Here is a 25,748-nt window from a genome sequence, read left to right as displayed (position 1 = left end):
AAGCTGTGATTCAACTGGTAGAGGAACAATTAAAACTAGGCCATATTGAGCCATCTACCTCACCTTGGAATACTCCAATTTTTGTAATTAAGAAAAAGTCAGGAAAGTGGAGACTGCTCCATGACCTCAGAGCCATTAATGAGCAAATGAACTTATTTGGCCCAGTACAGAGGGGTCTCCCTGTACTTTCCGCCTTACCACGTGGCTGGAATTTAATTATTATAGATATTAAAGATTGTTTCTTTTCTATACCTTTGTGTCCAAGAGATAGGCCCAGATTTGCCTTTACCATCCCCTCTATTAATCACATGGAACCTGATAAGAGGTATCAATGGAAGGTCTTACCACAGGGAATGTCCAATAGTCCTACTATGTGTCAACTTTATGTACAAAAAGCTCTTTTGCCAGTGAGGGAACAATTCCCCTCTTTAATTTTGCTCCTTTACATGGATGACATCCTCCTGTGCCATAAAGACCTTACCATGCTACAAAAGGCATATCCTTTTCTACTTAAAACTTTAAGTCAGTGGGGTTTACAGATAGCCACAGAAAAGGTCCAAATTTCTGATACAGGACAATTCTTGGGCTCTGTGGTGTCCCCAGATAAGATTGTGCCCCAAAAGGTAGAGATAAGAAGAGATCACCTCCATACCTTAAATGATTTTCAAAAGCTGTTGGGAGATATTAATTGGCTCAGACCTTTTTTAAAGATTCCTTCCGCTGAGTTAAGGCCTTTGTTTAGTATTTTAAAAGGAGATCCTCATATCTCCTCCCCTAGGACTCTTACTCTAGCTGCTAACCAGGCCTTACAAAAAGTGGAAAAAGCCTTACAGAATGCACAATTACAACGTATTGAGGATTCGCAGCCTTTCAGTTTGTGTGTCTTTAAGACAGCACAATTGCCAACTGCAGTTTTGTGGCAGAATGGGCCATTGTTGTGGATCCATCCAAACGTATCCCCAGCTAAAATAATAGATTAGTATCCTGATGCAATTGCACAGCTTGCCCTTAAAGGTCTAAAAGCAGCAATCACCCACTTTGGGCGAAGTCCATATCTTTTAATTGTACCTTATACCGCTGCACAGGTTCAAACCTTGGCAGCCACATCTAATGATTGGGCAGTTTTAGTTACCTCCTTTTCAGGAAAAATAGATAACCATTATCCAAAGCATCCAATCTTACAGTTTGCCCAAAATCAATCTGTTGTGTTTCCACAAATAACAGTAAGAAACCCACTTAAAAATGGGATTGTGGTATATACTGATGGATCAAAAACTGGCATAGGTGCCTATGTGGCTAATGGTAAAGTGGTATCCAAACAATATAATGAAAATTCACCTCAAGTGGTAGAATGTTTAGTGGTTTTAGAAGTTTTAAAAACCTTTTTAGAACCCCTTAATATTGTGTCAGATTCCTGTTATGTGGTTAATGCAGTAAATCTTTTAGAAGTGGCTGGAGTGATTAAGCCTTCCAGTAGAGTTGCCAATATTTTTCAGCAAATACAATTAGTTTTGTTATCTAGAAGATTTCCTGTTTATATTACTCATGTTAGAGCCCATTCAGGCCTACCTGGCCCCATGGCTCTGGGAAACGATTTGGCAGATAAGGCCACTAAAGTGGTGGCTGCTGCCCTATCATCCCCGGTAGAGGCTGCAAGAAATTTTCATAACAATTTTCATGTGACGGCTGAAACATTACGCAGTCGTTTCTCCTTGACAAGAAAAGAAGCCCGTGACATTGTTACTCAATGTCAAAGCTACTGTGAGTTCTTGCCAGTTCCTCATGTGGGAATTAACCCACGCGGTATTCGACCTCTACAGGTCTGGCAAATGGATGTTACACATGTTTCTTCCTTTGGAAAACTTCAATATCTCCATGTGTCCATTGACACATGTTCTGGCATCATGTTTGCTTCTCCGTTAACCGGAGAAAAAGCCTCACATGTGATTCAACATTGCCTTGAGGCATGGAGTGCTTGGGGGAAACCCAAACTCCTTAAGACTGATAATGGACCAGCTTATACGTCTCAAAAATTCCAGCAGTTCTGCCGTCAGATGGACGTGACCCACCTGACTGGACTTCCATACAACCCTCAAGGACAGGGTATTGTTGAGCGTGCGCATCGCACCCTCAAAGCCTATCTTATAAAGCAAAAGAGGGGAATTAAAGAGATTTTACCCCGAGCACCAAGAGTGTCTGTGTCTTTGGCACTCTTTACACTCAATTTTTTAAATATTGATGCTCATGGCCATACTGCGGCTGAACGTCATTGTACAGAGCCAGATAGGCCCAATGAGATGGTTAAATGGAAAAATGTCCTTGATAATAAATGGTATGGCCCGGATCCTATTTTGATAAGATCCAGGGGAGCTATCTGTGTTTTCCCACAGAATGAAGACAACCCATTTTGGATACCAGAAAGACTCACCCGAAAAATCCAGACTGACCAAGGGAATACTGATGTCCCTCGTCTTGGTGATGTCCAGGGCGTCAATAATAAAGAGAGAGCAGCGTTGGGGGATAATGTCGATATTTCCACTCCCAATGACGGTGATGTATAATGCTCAAGTATTCTCCTGCTTTTTTACCACTAACTGGGAACTGGGTTTGGCCTTGATTCAGACAGCCTTGGCTCTGTCTGGACAGGTCCAGACGACTGACACCATTAACACTTTGTCAGCCTCAGTGACTACAGTCATAGATGAACAGGCCTCAGCTAATGTCAAGATACAGAGAGGTCTCATGCTGGTTAATCAACTCATAGATCTTGTCCAGATACAACTAGATGTATTATGACAAATAACTCAGCAGGGATGTGAACAAAAGTTTCCGGGATTGTGTGTTATTTCCATTCAGTATGTTAAATTTACTAGGGCAGCTAATTTGTCAAAAAGTCTTTTTCAGTATATGTTACAGAATTGGACGGCTGAATTTGAACAGATCCTTCGGGAATTGAGACTTCAGGTCAACTCCACGCGCTTGGACCTGTCCCTGACCAAAGGATTACCCAATTGGATCTCCTCAGCATTTTCTTTCTTTAAAGAATGGGTGGGATTGATATTATTTGGAGATACACTTTGCTGTGGATTAGTGTTGCTTCTTTGATTGGTCTGTAAGCTTAAGGCCCAAACTAGGAGAGACAAGGTGGTTATTGCCCAGGCGCTTGCAGGACTAGAACATGGAGCTTCCCCTGATATATCTATGCTTAGGCAATAGGTCGCTGGCCACTCAGCTCTTACATCTCACGAGGCTAGACTCATTGCACGGGATAGAGTGAGTGTGCTTCAGCAGCCCGAGAGAGTTGCACGGCTAAGCACTGCAGTAGAAAGGCTCTGCGGCATATATGAGCCTATTCTAGGGAGATACGTCATCTTTCATGAAGGTTCAGTGTCCTAGTTCCCTTCCCCCAGGAAAAACGACACGGGAGCAGGTCAGGGTTGCTCTGGGTAAAAGCCTGTGAGCCTAAGAGCTAATCCTGTACATGGCTCCTTTACCTACACACTGGGGATTTGACCTCTATCTCCACTCTCATTAGTTGGGTGGCCTATTTGCTCTTATTAAAAGGAAAGGGGGAGATGTTGGGAGCCGCCCCCACATTCGCCGTCACAAGATGGCGCTGACATCCTGTGTTCTAAGTGGTAAACAAATAATCTGCGCATGAGCCAAGGGTATTTTATGACTACTTGTACTCTACCTTTCCCGTGAACGTCAGCTCGGCCATGGGCTGCAGCCAATCAGGGAGTGATGCGTCCTAGGCGAAATATAACTCTCCTAAAGAGGGAAGGGGTTTCGGTTTCATTATTGAAGGGGCTTTCGTTTTTGGGGCTGGGCGCTGGGCGCTTGCCCTCCTGGCTCCCAAAGATGTAAGCAATAAAGTTTTGCCGCAGAAGATTCTGGTCTGTTGCGTCTTTCCTGGCCGGGCGTGAGAACGCGTCTAATAAGAAACAAGTGCTTGCTGACAGAAGTCTGATATAGCTGTTTCCTGAGAGGCTCTGCCAGTGCCTGAAAAATACAGAGGTGGATGCTCACAGCCATCCATTGGACTGAGCACAGGGTTCCCAATGGAGAAACTAGAGAAAGAATCCAAGGAGCTGAAGGGGTTTGCAGCCTCATAAAAGGAACAATATGAACCAACCAGTACCCCTCAGAGCTCCCACCAACCCAAGAGTACACATGGAGGGACCCATGGCTCCAGCCACATATGTAGCAGAGGATGGCCTTGTTGGACATCAATGGGAGGAGTTCCTTGATCCTGTGAAGGCTTGATGCCTCAGTGCCAGGGAATGCCAGGAAAGGGAAGCAGGAGTGGGTGGGTTGGTGAGCAGCAGGAGTGGGGATGGGATAGGCAATTTTCGGAGGGGAAATGAGGAAAGGGGATAAAATTTGAAATATAAATAAAGAAAATAGCTAATTAAAATAAAAAAGAGAGAAAAAGAAAAACCTAGGCCAATAGTGAAAGATTAGCTGAACAGCTGTTGAGCTAAATCACTGAAACGACTCTATAATCAGTTCATACAAATCCATATACAATTTAAAAAAATGAGCCTTTGAGGAAAAAAAAGTGCCATGCCTTCAGAAAAAATGTAAGCATTAATGGTTTTCAAGAACAATTCAGAACTATTATTCTGTTAAGGATGAAGTGCCTTTACACACATTACCAATATTAAGAGAACCTAAAATCCCAAAGCACAAGTAAACCCCTCACAGTATGACACATGCCTAGTGGCATTGTTCCTGATGAAATAAACCTGATTGAATCCAGTATCCCCAATCTTGCCTCTTCTTTATATGCTCAGATTAATTCAGTTAAAATGATTAGTCATAGAGACAACTATAAACTGGGCATGGTGGTGTGCCTTGGTTGTCTCTGCCATAGAAGGCTGAGGTGGATGACTGCTTGAGACAATGAGTTCAAGACCAGTATGGGCAACATGATGAGATTTTTGTCTTAAACATATTTTTAAAAACAACTACAACCACCTTAACTATAATTCTTGGCAAGACCACTGGAACCATTTACAGAGTTGGACACTTAAATAAACATTCTGCCTATGAAATCTCGATTCAAATGTGCATCAGAATAACTTATGCATAGTGTGATTACAAAGATTAATGATAACATTTGTAATAAAAAAGTAGCATGACTATATCAGTGTAAACACTGGAGATCTGGTCAGTACTCTTGGCATCTATTTATTTTGAGCTTATGTGAGGCCCTAAGAAATGAGATGATTCCCTGTCCATTATACACAAAGTAAGCATAAAAGTTATACCTGTTTGCTTTCAGAATTTTACCACTACTCAAAATACTGTGTGTCCTTTAGCAGGAAAAAAGTTGTGAAGCAATTTCCTTCAAAGCCACAGTTGGTGAGCAGAGTGTCTATTCCAAAAGAGAAAGGCAAGTTTGCTACCAAGTCATGCAGTGGGAATCATAAGTAATTTTTATTTCTTCTCTCACCTAAAACTTAGTGTGTGTACACATGTGAGATAAACAAGCTTTCCAGACCACTAGTCAGTGACTGTCTTTACGAAGAGTGCTTTCTATCTAAGTGAACTTTAAAAGCAAAGTCTTCTAATTTGCTATGATCATAAAATGTTATGTAAAATCATCCCCTTGATTCTGACCCACAAGAGTATCTGTAAATTTGCATAGTCTTATTTAATCAATGCCTGGAAAATAAATGTGACAGTTGTGTAAGGAAGCAAATTGATTTCTCATCTAAATATTTATGTGTCAATACTGTTTTAACCCATAAAAATGTGGGTAGAAAAGAGTAAAATGAGATAAAATGTTAATAAAAGGAACAGAATATAAAATGCCAGTAATGTGTTTATTTCATTAAACTGTTTACTAAATGCCCCTTGGCACTTTGCAGTTTTAGCTCATTGGTTGCAGAAAGTAGGGCAGAAACAGACCACCTTGTTGTAAACTCAATTGGCTTCCAGAAGATTTTGCAAAGCCAAGCCCTAATCCAACATGGCCAGATCCATTCCGCCATTATCCAGCAAGGACATAAATAGCCTTCTTAGTAACAGCTTAGTACTTGAAGAGCACCACAGGATGTCTGCCTTTTCTGCATCTCACAAGATAAACTTTTTACCCAGCCCTTGGTCTAATGACTTGAAGTGAAGGCTGTCATCTTGCTTCTTCACAGCATCTTACTGTTAAGGCCAGTGTGGGGAAGAATCCAGAAGCCAACGAATCTCATGCTGCGCTAACATAAATGGTAGTAGAAACGAAGTATTGTCTGAGATGCTCCATATCTGCTATGCTGTTAAATTCTGATAGGATAGAGGGTAAGGTGCTTAAAACTAGGTGTGAGGAACTTTCAAAATGCTAGAAGGAAAATGAACACTCAGAAGTACGTTTCCTAACATTCTTCACTATATAAATCAGGCGTCATGATCAATCGCAATTTAGTTAATTTTTCACTTTAACTTGTAGATTTTGGGTGCCAGTTTCATTGTTTCAATACTCTGCGTCTATAATAACACGTAGGTTTTACATCAAATAACTGTAGATCAATGAACTCATGGAGAGGCCAAATTTACGACACACACACACACACACACACACACACACACACACACACACACACACTGCTCTATATCCTCAGTGTTTCGATTGCAGTTTTGCTAACTAGTAAAAACGATTTTGAAAGGTGGGTTACTAGAAGAAGTCTGAATCGTCCCTAGGACCAATCAGACCATTACAGGGATCCACTGGGCTTCAGGATCTGCCTCTGGGAAGGGATCAGTTATTATTGACCCCATCTCAGTTTTATACATGGAAAATTAGATTGATAATTGACTTTTTCAATGGTGTATAGATGATTTTACTCTGACACTAATCAAGGAGGGTCATATTTTCAGGATCAAATATGAAAAAGCTTGCCCAAGCATAATAAACAATTATTTCAACTCACATCAGTGATTTAGATTTTCACGGCTAGTTATGGATACAAACTTAAACTTTAAGACATGCTTACCATAAGATAGTAATAAGACTTGAATTATAAGTTATATCAGCATAAGATATGTCAGAAACAGGAAGGATTACAGTCATATGGCTACAGTCAGCAAGTAAGGAGATCTGTAGGTACCAGCACTGTCAAGTTCCCCAACTGTATAACCTGCCAGAAAATAAGACAATTAACTCTCACTTCAGAATGTCTTTTAAAAACTATCTTGGAAGTTACAAAATAATCGCTTATGTTCAAATTTGGTACTGAAAATAATAATCTACCATATCATTTTCTAATCATATGACATGTAATCATCAGATAACTAAATAAGAGAAACTAAATAAGGGCTGTTTCTCTTAAGAATCAGTCTTATACATGTCATAAATAGGAATACCATTCAAAATATTATATTATGACCAATGCAAAAACAACAATGTCCTGAATTTTGAAAACTCAGTATCAAGTATACATGACTACAGAAAATCTAAATATTGCTGTTTTACATATAGAATTGAACTATTCTGTAAAATAATTCATAATCCCAATAATCCCAATACATGGATATCAAGTTCATTTAAGAATTACATAATGCTATTGTGAAGGGTGTTGTTTCCCTAATTTCTTCTCATCCTGTTTATTCTTTGTGTAATCAACAATAAAAGCACCTCTGGTGGAATCACCATGCCTGACCTTAAGCTGTACTACAGAGCAATTTTGATAAAAACTGCATGGTACTGGTAGAGCAACAGGCAGATAGATCAATGGAATAGAATTGAAGACCCAGAAATGAACCCACACACCGATGTTTACTTGATCTTTCACAAGGAAGTTAAAACCATCCAGTGGAAAAAAAGGACAGCATTTTCAACAAATGGTGCTGCCACAACTGGTGGTTATCATGTAGAAGAATGCAAATTGATCCATTTTTATCTCCTTGTACAAAGCTCAAGTCTAAGTGGATCAAAGAACTCCACATAAAACGAGAGACACTGAAACTTATAGAGGAGAAAGTGGGGGAAAACCTCAAAGATATGGGCACAGGGGAAAAATTCCTAAACAGAACAGCAATGGCCTGTGCTGTAAAATCGAGAATGGGACCTCATAAAATTGCAAAGCTTCTGCAAGGCAAAAGACGTAAGAATGGACCATTCAGAGACTACCCCACCCGGGAATCCATCCCATAATCAGCCACCAAACCCAGACACTACTGCACATGCCAGCACGATTTTGCTGAAAGGACCCTGATAGAGCCATCTCATGTGAGGCTATGCCAGTGCCTGGAAAATACAGAAGTGGATGCTCATAGTCATTTATAGGATGGAACACAGGGCCCCCAATGGAGGATCTAGAGAAAGTACCCAAGGAGCTGAAGAAGTTTGCAACCTTAAAGGTGGAACAACACTATGAACTAACCAGTACCCCCAGAGCTCGTGCCTCTAGCTGCATATGTAGCAGAAGAAGGCCTAGTTGGCCATCATTGGGAAGAGAGGCCCCTTGGTCTTGCAAACTTTATATGCCCCAGTACAGGGGAATGCCAGGGCCAAGAAGTGGGAGTGGGTGGGTAGGGGAGCAGGGCGGGGGGAGTATATAGGAGACTTTTGGGATAGCATTTGAAATGTAAATGAAGAAAATATCTAATAACAAAAATTTTAAAAAAAGAATTACATAATGCTGGATTGATGCTAGCATACGAATAGTGCCATGCATTCCGAAGCCCATCCTAGGCCATTTACCTCTCTCTGAATTGTGTGTACATCACGCAGACATTTTCTGAAACTCATTTGTGAGAACTTAGTGGCTCCCTTTAATGTATATGCTTGTGTTTGTGTCAGTCCCTGAGAACAAATATTTGCTACATATAGCAGATAGACAGCTCCAGACAGCCTAGGGGGACAGTTCAGTCATGCAGAGGTCATCAGATACTATTCCCTTTGGGGTAGCTTTTCTTTGGGTAATATAAAAAAATTCAGAAAATTCCATAACTATAACCCATGATATAACAAAGAAATTATGACAGAAAAGCCTCAAAGAATAGAAAGAAGTCACATATACAAGTACAAAGCCACATATACATGTTTCAAGAGAAATCCTTTGAATATTTATAATAATATTGAGCAGTGGAAGCATAGTTCACAGGTATTTTCTATTTAACTGATATTAAACTCCTTTTGTAAAAAATAAAGTGAGTCAGTTATGAGATATGTGTGTAATTTAAAATTAAGGTATTTTCTTTGCAAAATGCTCAAACTTGAAAATTATTTTTATTATATATTTTATTTAAATTTCAAATGTTATCCCCTTTCCTCATTTCCCCTCCATACTTCCCCCACCCAGCCTCCTCCTCCTGCTCACTAACACACCCCCTCCAGCTTCCCTGTCCTAGCATTCCCCTATACTGAGGTATAGAGTCTTCACAAGACCAAGGGCCTCTTCCTCTCACTGATGTCCCACAAGGCCATCCTCTGCTACATACATGGCTGGAGTCTTGAGTCTCTCCATGTGTACTCTTTGGTTAATGTTTTAGTCCCTGGGAGCTCTGGGGGTACTGGTTGGTTCATATTGTTGTTCCTCCTATGGGGCTGCACAACCTTTCAGCTCCTTTGGCCCTTTCTCTAGCTCCTCCATTGGGGACCCTGTGCTCAGTCCAATGGATGGCTATGAGCATCCACTTCTGCATTTGTCAGACACTGGCAGAGACTCTCAGGAGATAGCTATATTAGGCTCCTGTCAACAAGCACTTGTTGGCATCCAATATAGTGTCTGGGTTTGGTAACTGTATATGGGATGGATCCCCAGGTGGGGCAGTCACCGATGTTCTTTCCTTCAGTTTCTGCTACAAATTTTGTCTCCTCATTTCTTCTCATGGTTATGTTGATCCCCCTTCTAAGCAGGACCTGTCTTTGTGTTTAGAAAACAGCACTAATAGATGCTCTTTATAACTCATATTGCTGACTCTCACAAATAGCCCAAGAACAGAGAATTCCTCAGGATGCTACACCCTCCTTCCTGTCCTGTGTGAGGTCAACAGTGTGCCCTTACTTCAGCCTCAGTGGAGAAGAGTAAGAGTGCTCGGTAGAAGCAGAGCTCCATCTGAGCCTCCCATTTGTTTTCTAGATTCACATCTCACACTCTCCTCATACATCAATGCTATTCTACTCTTTCTTTCTTTTTTCTCTCTTACATTGTGCCTCACCTAGTCTAGGCTTAAACTTGCTTTACCACAAAGGCTGGCCTTGAACATCAAATCCTACTTCCTCTACTTCACAAGTACTGAGATTCCAGAAGTGAGGCCATATTGCTGGTTACATTTTTCATTTTTTTGTCTGATTATAGATACTGTATTACCTTCTTCTGTGCTTTGCTAAATTATAATTTTAGCACTCTGACATCAATTTAAATTAGCATATCCATGAATACAACCAGTTCCATGATACTTGGATTTTAACAGCATTACAGATTCTACTCTCAAAGGTTAATCACAGAGTTTGGAAAGCAACTAGTCAAAAACTGGTGAATTATACTTCTCCAAAGAGCTCTTGGCATTTTCCAATCACCATGGGTATGTTTGTTAGATAGAGAAGAGATGACAAGTACTTCAGGTAACATAAGCAGAATGTCCAGGAAATATTTTTGTCAAATAGCATTGAGAATGAAATAGCTTATGATTTTATTTAATAACAGATTTATATGTATATCTTTTAAGTATAGCACTATTCGTTCATATTATTAAAGATACTTTCTCATAGCTAATGAGCTGATGAGTAAAAAATATTGCCTCCATGGCCATGTTGCACAAATAAGAAAGAAACAAAATTTCAGTGAAATATTCATGAAATTTTTAACCAGTTTTAGCAGATTTCAGGATTAATTATCTCAATTACATTTCTGCCTTCAAAACTTGTTAAAGGAACTGGATATTTCAAGAACAATATTACATTTCCTATACAACATTTATGGTTTGTTACATGTTCCTCTCTGTGGTGCTATTAGCTGAGATAGAAACACATTAGGGGAACACCCATGGTTTATTTGACACTCATAACTTCAATCCCTGGGGGGCATTTCTCATTAATTTTACTTAGATGGTTGATTAATGACTAAAGAAACCTGTCAAATATTAAATCTCTAATCTTCAGCTGGTAATAAAAGTTTCAGAAACAATAAAAAATGTTGCTTTTGCTTGTGAAATTTGAGATGTTCTATAGTTTGTCATAACAGAGCTCTATATATCTATGCATATATCCACATCCAAGTCCACATCCAGTTCTCTCTCTCTCTCTCTCTCTCTCTCTCTCTCTCTCTCTCTCTCTCTCTCTCACTCTCTCTCTCTCTCTGAGAATCTGGGTTGTAAGGGAGTTTCTACATCTAGCATCCTAAATGGCCTTGGATTCCACATAAAATTGCTCTGAACTTTAGTTCTCTGATTTGTGAAATTAAAGAATTGGGGTCTATCTCAAAATATTTCCATTTCTGAAATTCTGTAATGAAAAAACAAATAATACAATGGCCACAGTTACATTTGCCTTCATGTTAAAAAGTTTTAATAAAACTAGACAAAAGCAAAAATTTTAATTGCTTTAGAACCTAGAATCCTATACTTCCTTGAATTAAATATAGATAACTGACTTGACTCTATCTTTATCCTTCTCTGCACATTCCCTTCTCAGAAACTGTTTGTGGGTTAAGACTTTCTATTTTCCTTCTAAGGCTTTCATTTTCTTTCTAAGGCATGCATCTTTGTGGCTGAGTTAGAAAGTTCCTAGGTGTACACCCCCTAACTTACCATTACTTTGTGGAAAGCCATATATGAAAAATTTCAAATTTATATTTTTGTAAATGTGACACTTGAAATTTTCTCCATGTTTTTAGAGTGACATGTTCACTGTGATAACCTGCAACCTGTCTTTAACTTCAACGTGTGGCTAAACTGAGCAGCAATTTACATTAAAGAAATATTAGTTTGTACAGCAACAACAATAACAAAATCAACAAAAAACCCACAAGTGACCCAAAAGGAAAAGGAAAATGTGAGGTTTCGGGATCTACATAGAGGCTTTTCCTTCATGATCTTAGCAACCTGCACCAATATACATACTATCTATGAAAATCAATCTCATGATAAAGAAAATAATATTAGCACTAATGAAATTTTATGTTGTATCAACCAGTAGCCAACTATAAACTCTTCAAAGATATGTATTTTATGCAGATATACCGAATTCTATTCCTTAACTGCTTACTGGTATATATCCTTTTATACCACCCCTATAATTCTATTAAAAAGTCCTAAAAATGGATTTTTCATTACAAAAAAAAATAATTGAGGCCAGACACTATTACTAATGATATGGTGTGCTTACAAACAGGGGCCTATCATGACTTCCTTCCAAAAGGCCCAACAAACATTTGAAAGAGTCAGATGCAGATATTTAAACCCAACCATTGGACAGAAGCTGCTGACCCCTGTTGTTGAATTAGGGAAAAGCTGGAAGAAGCTGAGGAGGAGGGAAACCCTATAGGAAGACCAGCGGTCTCAACCAGTCTGGACTCCTGAGATCTCTCAGACAGTGAACCACCAACCAGGCAGCATACAGCAGCTGATATGAGGCCCCTGACACACATACAGCAGAGGACTGATGGGTTTGGACTTAGAGAAGATGCACCTAACCCTCAAGAGACATGAGGCCCCAGAGAGTGGGGAGGTGTGGTGGGGTGGGGTTGGAGGGTTGGGGAAGAGGTATGAGATGTGGAACAGTCAGAGGGTGGACTGGGAGGGGGATAACATCTGAACTGTTTTAAAAAATTAAAAAAATAAAACCTCAAAAAAATTGAGTTCATATGTAGAAGAAGAACTATATAGGTCAAAACAACAAACAAACAAACAACCCAGAGGAACTGAAATGTAGGTCAATGCTAGAGAACTTGCATTGTATGCACAAAGACACTGAATTTGAGAACATTTTTGAATCGAAAGAATATAAAGAGAATAATTAGGAGAAGGAGGTTGTTCTTATGCCTTGTTTTAAAGTTGAAACGTTCTATTAGGATCCTGAGATGAATACTGTCCCACAGCTATACCTAAAGAGCCATCTACACTCACTTGGTGTTTACCATGGCATTTCAAGAAAATAATAACCAAATATTATATCTGTCTTTGAAAAACTTGTCATTTGTCTAATTTGAATATAGATGCCCTGTAAGTATGACATTCATGCTAAGTGTTAAAAATTTAATCCACAGCAAAGAAGTAAAACACTGAATAATGAGTTTTATAATAACTGTATATCAAAATGATGCTTCCAGTTATATAATAGCATAATTTAAAACTTCCTTGTACAGTAAAAACTACAAAAGAGTCTAGTAGCATAGAATGATATCTATAATTAGTAAAGGTAAATGGGGATAAAGATAAAATCCATGTAAACGTCTAGGATGGCAGTGGACATGATAACAATCTTCTTAGTGAGAAAAATGTTCCAATGACACAAGCATTATGGGGCCCCTCTCTGGTTGACCCAGGCAGCACAAACTGAATGAGGTTTCCCTTGAAGATGAAGGATATTAGTGAAATAATGACCAAAGTGGTTACTCTGATCTAACCAAGTAGTATATTTTGAGAACACCAAGAAGCATCTTAAGAGGAAAAAAAATCATGAAAGTGAATTGCTGCCAAGCAAGACTGACCATGAAGGGCCTCAGTTCATGCATGTCACAAAAGTCCTTATTTCTGCATCAATTAGAAAGAATGGTGCTAGATATAGCAATCTTGTTAGGCAGCTGTTTACTTTGAAGTCATGAAACACATCATTCCATATGTTCAAGGATTTTTGGGATGCTTTTAACAAGCAATCTGATGTTATTCTGATGTTTTCCCTTGTAACTGAATTAGCATTTTCCCTCACAGCTTTTAGTATTTACTTGTCTGCGATTTTGTTACGTTGACTACAGAATTTGTGGAGAGGTTCAACTTTAGTTATATATATTTTGGGTTTAAAATGCCTTTTTTATTTAGATGTTCATTTCTTTCTCTAAGGCTTGGGAACTTTTCAGCTGCAACTGCACTTAATGGATTCTCTATGTGATTAGTTCTCATGCAATCTCAGTCGCATGTTCCCATTGAATTTTAGGCTTGGCGTCTTTGTTATATCATAGGTCAATTGTCGTCAGGCTCTTGAAAACAATTAAGGAAGGAATGAAAAACTTCCTAAAATCAAATGAAAATAATGGCAGAACTTACTGGAAATTTAGGATACACCTAAAGCATGTTTAAGAGAAATGCTTAAATGTATGATGATATTAGAAATTCAAAGTGACATCAAAGAAACAACCTAATAGTACATCACATTACAGTAGAAGAAAGAAAATGCCAGACTCTGAAAGAGTATAGGTCAAGTAATAATAACTAACAGGCCAAAAGTTAATGAATTAGACAATGAAATAGCAATACATAGAATCAACCAAAGAGTTGACACGAAAAATAAATAAGATGAACCTAAAGCAACTAGTCACATTCTCAGCCAGGAGTGAATGTGTGCATGCTGTTAGTGTTCATTTGGCTCTAAACACTTACACAGTCCAAGATATTTTGCCTAGAGAATGATTCTGCTCTCTACAATGGAAGCTTAAAAAACCCGAAGAAAAAGTTAAGGAGAACATGAAAAGATAGAGGTACCTTCCATGCTCATAGATTGACTGAACATTCTAATTAGTATTTTAATTAATTAAAATATAATGAATTGCAATTAAGAGTATAATTTTTATTTCTAAGAGTGGTCAGATCGTAGAAAGTTGTCTACAGATTCAAAGCAATTCCTATCAAAATTCTAATGAGCTTCTTCACAGACACAGAAAAAAACCTATTCCCAAATTCATATGAATGCACAAAAGAATTTGAGAAGCCAAAGCAATCCTAAGCAGAAAGAACAATAACTGAAAGAAGCTCAGTAATAAACTGTAGTAACCACAGCAACAACAAAGGCTAGTCCAAAATGTCACTAAACCAATGGTATACATGAGTGGGCAGAGAAATCAACCTATATAATGATCGTCACCTAATGTTTGGCCATCTGTTTAGTAAACAAAATCATTCATTGATGAGGGGGCGTATCTCTTAGCAGATAAAGCTGTGGAGAACTGGATAAACACATATAAAAATGAAACAAATTCTCTATATGTCACTTTGCAGAAGAGTCAAATAGACATGAATCAAAGTCTATAATTTCCTACCTTTTACCTTTGCAAATGTTAGAGAAAAGAACAGTCAAAAATTTCAAGATAGACAAGACCAAGGACTTAATTTAAAGGGTGGTATTAGAATTTTTAATTCTACAAATTATAATAAATGGGATTACATGAAATCGAAAATCATTTACACAGCAAAAACAAAACAAAGCAACAAAACAATCGGCAGAGCAAAGAGACAACCTATAGAATGAAAGGTCTTTGGCAAACATAAGGGGTTAATATATAGACTTTTAAGAGAAAATAAAACATTAAACACCAAAAAAAAAAAACCCACCCAATTAGTAGTGGTGAACAGATAGTTCTCAAAATAAGAAATTCAAATGTAGATATTGAAAAAGTATTCAACATTTTTGGCTCTAAGGGAAACACAAGTTAAAAGACTGAGATGGACTCTCACACTCTCAGAGTGACTATCATCCAGACCAAATGAAAAACAATCTCTATACACTAATAGAGGAGATAGTTCTTCAAAAAATTAAAATCCAACCACGATGTGGTTGGGCAACATTATATAGTATATGCATTATGAGTTAGCATACAACCAGGATGCCTGTAGATCAATGCTTATTGATGCTTATTCATAACAGTCAAAATAAGGAACCCACTAAGGTGCTCATGAAGAGAAAACTGGTTGAAGAAAATTCATACACACACACACACACACACACACACACACACACACACACACATACACATATACTCTCAAGTTATTTTATTCTGCTGTAAATAAAACTGAAATCATGATATTTTCAGTAAACTGGGTGGAACTGAATAACACCATACGGAGTTAAATATGATAGACTCAGAAAGACAAAACATTGCAAAACAATGTTGTTATTTCTCATATGCAAAACCTAGTTTCCTATCTATTTCTGTTGGGAATTGGTTCTAATGCTTTGAATTAACCCAGCCCCCCAAATCGTGAATCAGCATGTCCAAGCGCTGAAGGTCCTTGTCACCAATTGGTTTTTTGATTAATTAATAAAGAGCCAACTTTCAATAGCTGGGAAGATAGACTGAGGTGGTACCTTTAGGTTTGCATGGGCTAGGAACTGGAAGAAAGGAAGGAGGGAGATCACCATGTCTCAGAGGGAGATGGATCAAATTTAGAGCTGCAGAAGAAAATTCATCCAAAATGTAGGTGAGAAGGAATTTAGACCCCAGAAAGGCTTCCCAGAAGCTTCTTGGGCAACAAAGACTGTGGGATTGCCCAGAAGGAGCTAGGGCAACAAAGAGAAAATATAGGATCCAAGGGCATTAAGCCATAAGTAGTGGAGGGAAATGTGTGCTAACTGCAGGGAGGACTAGAACTGACCAGCCTTTGAACTAGTCAAGGCGAATAAAAAATTAACGTGTGTGTGTGTGTGTGTGTGTGTGTGTGTGTGTGTGTGTGTGTGTGTGTGTGTTTCATTCTCGAATCCAGAGTGCCCCTGGGGTGTTCCTGGGTAGATACAGCAAGTATGCAGGACCGGCTGGGAGCAAAACAGTTAGCTAAAATTACTGCTACACTTTCTATTTCTTGTCTCGCTATTTCTCTATTTCTATCTATCTATCTATCTATCTATCTATCTATCTATCTATCTATCTATCTATCTAATTTATCAATTTATCTATTTATATCTATCATCTAGCTGTCTATCATCCATCTATCATCTGTCATTTGTCTAGATCATGAAACTGGAAAAAGTACTAAGAGGAGGACTGTGAGAAGGAGAGGGGTAAGAGAGTGGTAAAAAGAATATATGACAAAAAAAGATAAAGGGACTATTTAAAGGAAGTATGGTGTCAGCAAGGAAGTCAGGATACAAGGGAAAGGACTGTGGGAGCTAACAAGAAAGCAGAATTACATATTATAGACACAGTTCTCTCTCTCTGTGTATATAAAATATATGTATACATATACATGTATCTTTGACTTTATACATGTATCTCTGACTTTCATAACACCCATTCCTTCTCTTAGAAATAAGTTAGCTTTTGTATACATGCTAATAAAATTTCTCTTAGGAGCAATTGTGATTTGGAATAGCAAAGTACACAAGGGACTTCACTTTTTTGAAACACTAGGGATTTAAATCAATCTTAATTTCCAAGAGAAATGCCATTTAAAAACGTCTTTATAAACGGTAGTGGTTAGACTTGTGACTGGTGAACCTACTATACAGTTTGTTAATGTAACTTGCTATGGCCTTTTTATTTTATTGTGTTCGTTTCTCATCTGTTGAGAGTCTTACATCTTGGGGAAAATTCTACTTAGAATTCAACTTTGTTTTCCTCATACCCAGACCATTGCCATGTGGACAATGATGAATAAATGACTGAAGAAGAAATTTGTAACTTAGGTAAAACTTATATCCTGTGAAGAAAGTTGCAAGCCTGGTCATTATTACTTTATATCTGTGATGATTAATAGATTTGTGGTAAACTACTATTCTTAGAATGGCAGCTTTTTTTCCAAGCTTTTGCAATTTACTTATTTTCTTTGTCAGAATACAAAGAAATAAGTTTCATTAGAGCACTTCTTTTTTACAGTCTGTAATTTTTATTGGGTGTTTTCTTTATTTACATTTCAAATGTTATCTCTTTCCCACCACCTACCCTGCAGAAATACCTTATCACATCCTCTTTCTCCCTGATTATATGAGTGTGTTCTCCCATGCACCCATGTATTCCCACCTCCCCACCCTCCCATTCCCCTACATGGGGGCATCAAACCTTCACAGGACCAAGGGCCTCTCCTCCCATTGATGCCCAACAAGGTCATCCTCTGCTTCATATGTGGCTGGAGCCATGGGTCCCTCCATGTTTGTATAAACTTTGGTTGCTGGTTTAGTCCCTGGGAACTCTGGGGGGGGGGTATGGTTGGTTCATATTATTGTTCTTCCCATGAGGTTGCAAACACCTTCAGCTCCTTCAGCCTTTTTTCTAACTCTTCCATTGGAGACCTTGTGATTAGTCCAATGGTTATGTGCCAGCATCCCCCTCTGTATTTGTCAGACTCTGACAGAGCCTCTTAGGAGACAACTATATCAGACTCCTGATGCACTTCTTAGCATGCACTTCTTAGCATCCACAATAGAGTCTGTGTATGGTGACTGTATATAGGATAGATTCTCAGGTGGGACAGTCTTTGGGTGGCCTTTCCTTCAGTCTCTGCTCCACACTTTGTCTCCATATTTGCTCCCATAAGTATTTTGTTCCCCCTTCTAAGAAAGACTAGAACACCCATACTTTGGTCTTCCTTCCTATTGAGCTTCATGTGATTTGTGAATTGTATCTTGGGTATTCTGAGATTTTGGGCTAATGACCACTTATCAGTGAGTGCATACCATGTGTATTCTTCTGGGTCTGGGTTACCTCACTCAGGATGATATTTTCTAGATCCATCACTTTACTTAAGAATTTCATGAATTCATTGTTTTTAGTAGTTGCCTGGTACTCCACTGTGTATATATACTACATTTTCAGTATCCATTTCTCTGTTGAGGGAAATCTGTTTTTTTTTCCAACTTCTGGATATTATAAATGAACAGAGTGGAAACATGTGTCCTTGTTATTTTGGAGCATATGTCCAGCAGTGGTATATGTCCAGGAGTGGTATAGCTAGGTCCTTAGGTAATACTATGTCCAGTTTTCTGGGGAAATGCCAGACTGATTTCCAGAGTGGTTATACCAGCTTGCAATCCCACCAACAATGGAGGAATATATTTATATATAACAAAATACCTCACTGTGACTCTAACCAAGAGAGTGAAAGATCTGTATGACAAGAACTTCAAGTCTCTGAAGAAAGAAATCAAAGAAGATCTCAGAAGATGGAAAGATCTCCCACGATCATGGATTGGCAGGATTAATATAGTAAAAATGGCCATCTTGCCAAAAGCAGTCTACAGATTCAATGCAATCCCCATCAAAATTCCAAGTCAATTCTTCATAGAGTTAGAAAGAGCAATTTGCAAATTCATTTGGAATAACAAAAAATCCAGGATATCAAAAACTATTCTCAACAATGAAAGAACTTCTAGGGGAATCACCATCCCTGACCTCAAGCTATATTACCGAACAATAGTCATAAAAACTGCATGGTATTGGTATAGAGACAGGCAGGAAGAACAATGGAATAGAACTGAAGACCCAGAAATAAGCCCACACACGTATGATCACTTGATATTTGACAAAGGAGTTAAAACTATCCAGTGGGGGGAAAAAAAGACAGCATTTTCAACAAATGGTGCTGGTTCAACTGGAGGTCACCATATAGAAGAATGCGAATTGATCCATTCTAATCTCCTTGTACAAAGCTCAAATCCAAGTGGATCAGGGACATCCACATAAAACCAGATACACTGAAACTAATAGAGGAGAAAGTGGGGAAGAGCCTCTAACACATGTGCACAGGGGAAAATTTACAGAACAGAACACCAATGGCTTATGTTCTAAGATCAAGAATTGACAAATGGAACCTTGTAAAATTGCAAAGCTTCTGTAAGGCAAAGGACACTGTCAATAGGACAAAACTGCAACCAAGAGATTGGGAAAAGATGTTTACCAATCCTACATTGATAGAGGGCTAATATTCAATATATACAAAGAACTCAAGAAGTTAGACTTCAGAGAACCAAATGACCCTATTAAAAATGGGGTACATAGCTAAACAAAGAATTTTCAACTGAGGAAACTTGAATGGCTGAGAAGCACCTAAAGAAATGTTCAACATCCTTAGTCATCAGGAAAATGCAAATCAAAACAACCCTGAGATTCCACCTCACACCAGTCCAAATGCCTAAGATCAAAAACTCAGGTGACAGCAGATGCTGGTGAGCATGTGGAGAAAGAGAATGGCAGCTTTTCAAGTATGGTTCCCAAAGGAGCCGTAACAGAGCTACCTGTTAAAAAAGATAATTCCCAGGCTGCACCTCCTACTTATGAATCGAGTACTTGGATTTGGGTTAACGGCTCACTGCCATTGAGAAATGTCTCAATGGATGGTAGACTAATAAGGTGTAATTTAAAAGGCAATGCAGAATTGGAGGGATAAGCCTATAGGAGGACCTTCTTTTTTTTTAAATATTTTTATTAGGTATTTTCCTCATTTACATTTCCAATGCTATCCTGAAAGTCCCCCATATCCTCCCCCCCAATCCCCTACCCACCTACTCCCACTTTTGGCCCTGGCATTCCCCTGTACTGGGGCATATAAAGTTTGCAAGTCCAATGGGCCTCTCTTTCCAGTGATGGCCAGCTAGGCCATCTTTTGATACATATGCAGCTAGAGTCAAGAGCTCTGGGGTACTGGTTAGTTCATAATGTTGTTCCACCTATAGGGTTGCAGATCCCTTTAGCTCCTTGGGTACTTTCTCTAGCTCCTCCATTGGGAGCCCTGTGATCCATCCAATAGATGACTGTGAGCATCCACTTCTGTGTTTGCGAGGCCCAAGCATAGTCTCACAAGAGACAGCTATATCTGGGTCCTTTCAGCAAAATCTTGCTAGTGTATGCAATGGTGTCAGCATTTGGAAGCTGATTATGGGGTGGATCCCTGGATATGGCAGTCTCTAGATGGTCCATCCTTTCGTCACAGCTCCAAACTTTGTCTCTGTAACTCCTTCCATGGGTGTTTTGTTCCCAATTCTAAAAAGAGGCAAAGTATCCACACTTTGGTCTTCGTTCTTCTTAAGTTTCATGCGTTTAGCAAGTTGTATCTTATATCTTGGGTATCCTAAGTTTCTGGGCTAATATCCAGCTATCAGTGAGTACATATTGTGTGAGTTCCTTTGTGATTGGGTTACCTCACTCAGGATGATGCCCTCCAGGTCCATTCATTTGCCTAGGAATTTCATAAATTCATTCTTTTTAATAGCTGAGTAGTACTCCATTGTGTAAATGCACCACATTTTCAGTATTCCTCAGGTGAGAATTCTTTGTTCAGCTCTGAGCCCCATTTTTAATGGGGTTATTTGAATTTCTGGAGTTCAGCTTCTTGACCTTCCATCATTTTTATCTACAAGTGATCAATATGAGATTCAAAGCAGTGAAGTTGCTTTCAGGTGACAAATTTATGATTGGCATTTTTTTTCCTGGCTAGGGCAAATCACAATATTTATGGTTTTTCAGATCATAAAATGTCAATTATAATAACTCAGGAATTCTCTTGGACAATATTTAAGAGCCATAGATGAATGTGTATACCCTAATAAAATTTTTGAACATTAAAAGTTAGATTTGAGAACATTTCACACAATACCAACTATTTTCACCTTTTGTTTTTTAAAGCTAAAATTTTAAGACCATCCTTACCCTTTGGGATATATAAAAGTAGAGGAAGGGAATTAGTCTATCTAGTATATATTGAAAGACTCCGGTCTAATTCAAACTCAAATTTTTCTTGATGTAGATATTTATATATTGAATGTGTTCCGGTGTGCTCAGGAAATAATCAGTATAAAGTTCTTTTCATTGAGGAACGTGAATCAAAGAATAAAGTATATAAAAGAAGTGATAAAAATGTTGTGAAAAAGAGTAATGTCTATTTAAGAGTGAGTTCACAAGATTTGAGGTCTTTATAATTTATAACGCCCAAAGAGAGTTATTAGTCAAACAGATATAATAGTATTTAAGCCAGATATGAACAATATATTCTATGAAGAAGAGAACATCATTTAGCAAGCATAAACCCCTGGGAAAGAAAGAGGCTAGTGTGTATAGACAGTGCTGAAAATTCACAATATTGAAACACAATATGAGGAAGAGGCCAGATCTGAACTTGGAAAGATTCAAAAAGCAGATTTGTAAGGTCTGGTCAGCCACATCAAGAAACTTGGTAAATGCTTTATGCATGGAAATGACATAATGTTAAGGCTTTAAGGTGTTTATCATTCTTGGTCCTTTATGGAAAATGAACTTAGTTTTAACTGGGAGAGCAATAGAGACAACGTGGTGGATTGATGAAAAATGTACACACATGTGTGTGTATATGTACACATATACATGTGATCTGTAAGTACATGTGTCAGATATTATTAAAGCTGGATGTATGGTGGTAGAACATTTGGAAATTGAAGTTATTTTCCATGACCAAACTGGTAATTTCATACTTGTAGTATTAACAAAGCATCAAGCTGAGGAGTCTTTGGAGGTTTGATACAATAAAGTTCAATAAAGTATGTGATCTAGTTAAGAACAGCATCTTCCAGGAAGAAGACAGAACCATTAAATATTATCCAACAGCAAAAGGAACACATTCTTTACATATAGTTAGAAAAAAAAAAGAAACAAAGGGACCTTGAATAGGTGTGCAAAACTCATGAATAAATAAGCATTGCTAGTTTACTATATCACATTGGATGGAAGGGGTATTCAGTCCGTCTCAGTAATGACATTACTTGAGGCATCTATCTAATAACACAAACCTATTAGCACATCAGCCTAAATTGATATTGAAAGGACAATTAAAATTGGCACCCAGGCTACAACCACTACTCAATGTGATAGATGGGAATGTATTGAACATCACTTTTTTTTTAAAGTAGACTGTTAACACCGAGGACATAAATGCTAATTAAAGTAATGACTTCATTCAGCAATTTTCTTTTTTATGAGGCCATTTGGATCATGCTCTTTCCTCCATATGAAAGGGCGAGTACTTATTAATTTAGATGGTTACCTCATAGGAATGAATGGTAAATGAAAACACAAGCTTGGCCTATCATTTTTTGTCTTATGACTTTCTGCCACCATTACAGTGAAATTAAGACGATATTTACATGCTTGTTTCTACAGTGGTTCCATGTCTCTACCAAGCTCCTTACAAATCATCTTATGCTTTGAAATGAATGCTACAATCAGATTTGGGGAATTTCCTTGCAAAAATTGAATATTCATAAATAGCTTCTAAGGATACTATGCACTTCTGACCTAAGACCCTAAGAATCTAAGCTTGATATGACCTGAAAACCTCCTCTTTGGGAACTAGCTCATATGGTATCAGAAGATGATATGCAAGCTTTCAAAAGAGGGAGTCAAACAGTAATCGTAACCATTCATGATGCCTATGAATATGAAATTACAAAAATGAACAGCATGACACAATAATGTAAAGGGTGCAGTAGTGGCAGATATATCTTGGTGATAACCAACAGCTCTCTAATAGAGCTTGAGGCTTACTCAACTAGAAAGGAAGTATGCCTAGTATTAGAGACCTATGCAACTATAGCCCTTTTAGCTGCTGTCTTTACTTAAAAAATATTACTACAATTAATATTAAGATAGACAATTATTTACACAAATTTTATGATAATCCCTTGTATCAGTGCATGGAAAATGAGGAAGAAAGAAGAACCAGCAGCACCCATCCCCAACACACACACACACACACACACACACACACACACACACACACACACACACTTTTTAGATTCATGACATGAGCAATCAATAGCCTAAGTGTGAATATAAGTTTCGAATAGGAATCTGCTTAGGGCTCTAGGCAGCATGCTGAACTTCATGAATTAGAAATTTTCTGACAAGGGCCTTTCATTGCCCGAAGGACTGGAAATGGAATATGGAATTACTGACCCAAAGGTCATTGGCTTAAATCTGACCTAAACTTGTAGTGACTAAAAGTTATTATCTATGGCCAGTTGTTAAGCAACAGCTGATGGATGAATGGGTGGATTCAGTGTAATTTCCAAGATAGGTGTCCGTGTCAGGAACTCATGATTACCTTGCACACTGAGTGGAGGGTTTTAGACATAAGTCAAGACATTGAGTAAAATAGGAAACTCACTACTATCTTGCCTTTCCATATGGTCTTTTTTGATGGGAGCCTTTAGAAATTTCTAGGCAGTTGACAAGAGTATACATGACTTGCTAGTTTGTTATCTTCAAAGACAGGATATGTTTATATTTACTATGATTTCTCCACATACTACGTTTTTACTTTTTAAAAGGGATATAGATTATAATAGAATGTACTTGAGGAAGATTCTTATAGACAGTCTAACTTGTTATTCACAATGTGAACTTCAGACAGTGACAACAGTATTTCCTAGGGCCTACCTGTAACATACCAAATTTGAATTCATCTGGATTTGAACAATATCTTCATTTTCAGATGCACAATAAAGTTTGGGGTGTGCAATGTATGTCCAGTGGACCACTGAACACAGAGTGCCCTTGATACTCATGTGTTGAATGACAAAAATAGAAACGTGAATACTGATCTTCTACAAAATTCCACAATCATGAAATTTCATAAAACATGCAAATTTCATAACATAGTATCCTGGCTTCTGGGATTGCTTATGTTGCTCTTCACGAATACCTTGTCTATTTAGTGATAATATCCTCATGACAAATCATGGCACTAGAAGACTGGCCTTTAACACAGCATTCCTTTTGGGTCCAATCAAGGTTTAAAAACAGAATAAAGGAACAAGAAATTATAAATCTTTATACCTTATGCTAAACTGCACCTTGTGGCTTTTGAGGTCACACTAAACAGCCCTATTTTCATGCAACACTGACTTAAACAGATTGTGTTTACTCAAAAGACCCAAAGACTTATCACAATATGCCGGACCATTAGCCACTGTTAAATTTCTAAACCATTGTTGAATGACACTGGTGTCAAGGTACATGGTAAGACGATTATGTACATTCTTCCAAACTTGTAACAGCTCAAAATGAAAGAGGCAGGCCAATGTTCAAAATGCACTAATGAGGAACATATTAATACTTAATGTGGTACATTAAATTTACTCAACATGACAATGACTAGAATACACTTAAATCTTGGTGATTTTTAAATTTGTGTGTATGTTTATAGTCATTTCCTGCCACAGGGAAATCTTTGTGCTTTAACTCTATGCAGAAAATATGTTTAGCCAGAGGGTTTTTTTTTTATTTTTTTTATTTTTTCTTTATTAGATATTTTCTTTATGCACATTTCAAATGCTATCCTGAAAGTTCCCTATACCCTACACCCACCCTGCTCCCCTATACACCCACTCCGACTTCTTGACCCTGGCATTCCCCTGTACTGGGGCATATAAAGTTTGCAAGACCAAGGGGCTTGGGACCATTTCTTCCCAGTGATGGTCAACTAGGTCATCTTCTGCTACATATGCAGCTAGAGACATGAGCTCTGGGGGTACTGGTTAGTTCATATTGTTGTTCCACCTATAGGGTTGCAGACCCCTTCAGCTCCTTGGGTGCTTTCTATAGCTTCTGCATTGGTGACCCTGTGTTCCATCTTATAGATGACTGTGAGCATCCATTTCTGTATTTGCCAGGCCCTAGCATAGCTTCATACGCGACAGCTATACTAAGGTCCCTTTAGCAAAATCTTGCTGGCATATGTAATAGTGTCTGGGTTTGGTGGCTGATTATGGGATGGATTCCCGGGTGGAGTAGTGTCTGAATTGTCCATCCTTTTGACTTAGCTCTGAACTTTGTCTCTGTAACTCATTTCATGGGTATTTTGTTCCATATTCTAAGGAGGAATGAAGTATCCACCCTTTGGTCTTCCCTCTTCTTGAT

General features: G+C 38.3%; 1 protein-coding gene across 15 annotated transcripts in view; it reads right to left on the bottom strand.

Moving 5' to 3' along the window:
• Magi2 (membrane associated guanylate kinase, WW and PDZ domain containing 2) overlaps window positions 1–25,748 on the bottom strand; it is a 1,485,406-nt gene that overhangs the window by 517,102 nt on the left and 942,556 nt on the right. The window contains exon 1 of one of the 15 annotated variants that reach the window (XM_017320969.2): window positions 6,990–7,148. The exons of the other annotated variants lie outside the window; for them this stretch is intronic. The gene's annotated coding sequence lies outside the window, so the exon portion shown is untranslated. Of the gene's footprint in view, window positions 1–6,989; window positions 7,149–25,748 lie in introns of those variants that run through there. 15 annotated transcript variants of the gene reach the window in all.

Source organism: Mus musculus, chromosome 5 (assembly GCF_000001635.26).
Source record: "Mus musculus strain C57BL/6J chromosome 5, GRCm38.p6 C57BL/6J".
NCBI classification, from domain to species: Eukaryota; Metazoa; Chordata; class Mammalia; order Rodentia; family Muridae; genus Mus; species Mus musculus.
Note: the sequence above shows the minus strand (reverse complement) of the source record. Positions and strands in the feature narration are given on the sequence as shown.